The sequence below is a fragment of the Spea bombifrons genome, chromosome 3, assembly GCF_027358695.1.
Source record: "Spea bombifrons isolate aSpeBom1 chromosome 3, aSpeBom1.2.pri, whole genome shotgun sequence".
In the NCBI taxonomy this organism is placed as follows: Eukaryota; Metazoa; Chordata; class Amphibia; order Anura; family Pelobatidae; genus Spea; species Spea bombifrons.
Window position 1 is genome coordinate 122,684,055 of NC_071089.1, and position 2,500 is coordinate 122,686,554.

At 49.5% G+C, this 2,500-nt stretch overlaps 3 non-coding genes and 4 pseudogenes across 3 annotated transcripts; all 7 read right to left on the reverse strand.

Annotated features, from left to right (window-relative positions):
* Positions 1-144: 144 nt before the first annotated feature.
* Positions 145-253, reverse strand: LOC128487513 (uncharacterized; annotated as a pseudogene).
* Positions 254-492: 239 nt separating this feature from the next.
* LOC128488408 (5S ribosomal RNA) lies at positions 493-611 on the reverse strand. Its single transcript, XR_008353822.1, has one exon. It is a non-coding gene; the product is annotated as a 5S ribosomal RNA (ribosomal RNA).
* Positions 612-805: 194 nt separating this feature from the next.
* On the reverse strand, positions 806-924 carry LOC128485234 (5S ribosomal RNA). The gene has a single exon (XR_008351580.1). It is a non-coding gene; the product is annotated as a 5S ribosomal RNA (ribosomal RNA).
* A 215-nt stretch (positions 925-1,139) lies between these two features.
* Positions 1,140-1,248, reverse strand: LOC128487469 (uncharacterized; annotated as a pseudogene).
* A 287-nt stretch (positions 1,249-1,535) lies between these two features.
* Positions 1,536-1,644, reverse strand: LOC128487514 (uncharacterized; annotated as a pseudogene).
* A 230-nt stretch (positions 1,645-1,874) lies between these two features.
* On the reverse strand, positions 1,875-1,983 carry LOC128487329 (uncharacterized; annotated as a pseudogene).
* A 302-nt stretch (positions 1,984-2,285) lies between these two features.
* LOC128486020 (5S ribosomal RNA) lies at positions 2,286-2,404 on the reverse strand. The gene has a single exon (XR_008352341.1). It is a non-coding gene; the product is annotated as a 5S ribosomal RNA (ribosomal RNA).
* Positions 2,405-2,500: the final 96 nt, after the last annotated feature.

Below are 2,500 nucleotides of genomic sequence, written 5' to 3' on the forward strand. Positions count from 1 at the left end.
GCTGCTTGTCGTCAGACAGAAAGAATTATAAGCCCTGGGACAGGACAGAGAAGGTGAGAAGGTTCAAATAAGGGTTTAAAGCTTTGATGATGAGCAAGAAACACATGGCAAAAAGCTCTCCCCGGACTGTGAGAAAAAATTAAAAGCCTACAACACCTGGTATTCCCAGGCGGTCTCCCATCCAGGTACTAACCAGGCCCAACCCTGCTTAGCTTCCAAGATCAGGCGCTTTCAGGGTGGTATGGCCGCAGGTGTGAAAGTTTTTTATTTTACTTCTCTTATTCTGTTGCTGTTGCTGCTGCTGCTGTTGCTGCTGCTGCTGCTGCTGCTGCTGCTGCTGCTGCTTCTGCTGCTTGTCGTCAGACAAAAAGAATTATAAGCCCTGGGACAGGACAGAGAAGGTGAGAAGGTTCAAATAAGGGTTTAAAGCTTTGATGATGAGCAAGAAACACATGGCAAAAAGCTCTCCCCGGACTGTGAGAAAAAATTAAAAGCCTACAACACCTGGTATTCCCAGGCGGTCTCCCATCCAGGTACTAACCAGGCCCAACCCTGCTTAGCTTCCGAGATCAGACGAGATCGGGAGCTTTCAGGGTGGTATGGCCGCAGGTGTGAAAGTTCTTTATTTTACTTCTCTTATTCTGTTGCTGCTGCTGCTGCTGCTGCTTGTCGTCAGACAGAAAGAATTATAAGCCCTGGGACAGGACAGAGAAGGTGAGAAGGTTCAAATAAGGGTTTAAAGCTTTGATGATGAGCAAGAAACACATGGCAAAAAGCTCTCCCCGGACTGTGAGAAAAAATTAAAAGCCTACAACACCTGGTATTCCCAGGCGGTCTCCCATCCAGGTACTAACCAGGCCCAACCCTGCTTAGCTTCCAAGATCAGACGAGATCGGGCGCTTTCAGGGTGGTATGGCCGCAGGTGTGAAAGTTTTTTATTTTACTTCTCTTATTCTGTTGCTGCTGTTGCTGCTGCTGCTGCTGCTGCTGCTGCTGCTGCTTGTCGTCAGACAAAAAGAATTATAAGCCCTGGGACAGGACAAAGAAGGTGAGAAGGTTCAAATAAGGGTTTAAAGCTTTGATGATGAGCAAGAAACACATGGCAAAAAGCTCTCCCCGGACTGTGAGAAAAAATTAAAAGCCTACAACACCTGGTATTCCCAGGCGGTCTCCCATCCAGGTACTAACCAGGCCCAACCCTGCTTAGCTTCCGAAATCAGGCGCTTTCAGGGTGGTATGGCCGCAGGTGTGAAAGTTCTTTATTTTACTTCTCTTATTCTGTTGCTGCTGCTGCTGCTGCTGCTGCTGCTGCTGCTGCTGCTGCTGCTGCTGCTGCTGCTGCTGCTGCTGCTGCTGCTGCTGCTGCTGCTGCTGCTGCTGCTGCTGCTGCTGCTGCTTGTCGTCAGACAGAAAGAATTATAAGCCCTGGGACAGGACAGAGAAGGTGAGAAGGTTCAAATAAGGGTTTAAAGCTTTGATGATGAGCAAGAAACACATGGCAAAAAGCTCTCCCCGGACTGTGAGAAAAAATTAAAAGCCTACAACACCTGGTATTCCCAGGCGGTCTCCCATCCAGGTACTAACCAGGCCCAACCCTGCTTAGCTTCCAAGATCAGGCGCTTTCAGGGTGGTATGGCCGCAGGTGTGAAAGTTTTTTATTTTACTTCTCTTATTCTGTTGCTGTTGCTGCTGCTGCTGTTGCTGCTGCTGCTGCTGCTGCTGCTGCTGCTGCTGCTTGTCGTCAGACAAAAAGAATTATAAGCCCTGGGACAGGACAGAGAAGGTGAGAAGGTTCAAATAAGGGTTTAAAGCTTTGATGATGAGCAAGAAACACATGGCAAAAAGCTCTCCCCGGACTGTGAGAAAAAATTAAAAGCCTACAACACCTGGTATTCCCAGGCGGTCTCCCATCCAGGTACTAACCAGGCCCAACCCTGCTTAGCTTCCGAGATCAGGAGCTTTCAGGGTGGTATGGCCGCAGGTGTGAAAGTTCTTTATTTAACTTCTCTTATTCTGCTGCTGCTGCTGCTGCTGCTGCTGCTGCTGCTGCTGCTGCTGCTGCTGCTGCTGCTGCTGCTGCTGCTGCTGCTGCTGCTGCTGCTGCTGCTGCTGCTGCTGCTGCTGCTGCTGCTGCTGCTGCTGCTGCTTGTCGTCAGACAGAAAGAATTATAAGCCCTGGGACAGGACAGAGAAGGTGAGAAGGTTCAAATAAGGGTTTAAAGCTTTGATGATGAGCAAGAAACACATGGCAAAAAGCTCTCCCCGGACTGTGAGAAAAAATTAAAAGCCTACAACACCTGGTATTCCCAGGCGGTCTCCCATCCAGGTACTAAACAGGCCCAACCCTGCTTAGCTTCCAAGATCAGACGAGATCGGGCGCTTTCAGGGTGGTATGGCCGCAGGTGTGAAAGTTTTTTATTTTACTTCTCTTATTCTGTTGCTGCTGCTGCTGCTGCTGCTGCTGCTGCTGCTGCTGCTGCTGCTGCTGCTGCTGCTGCTG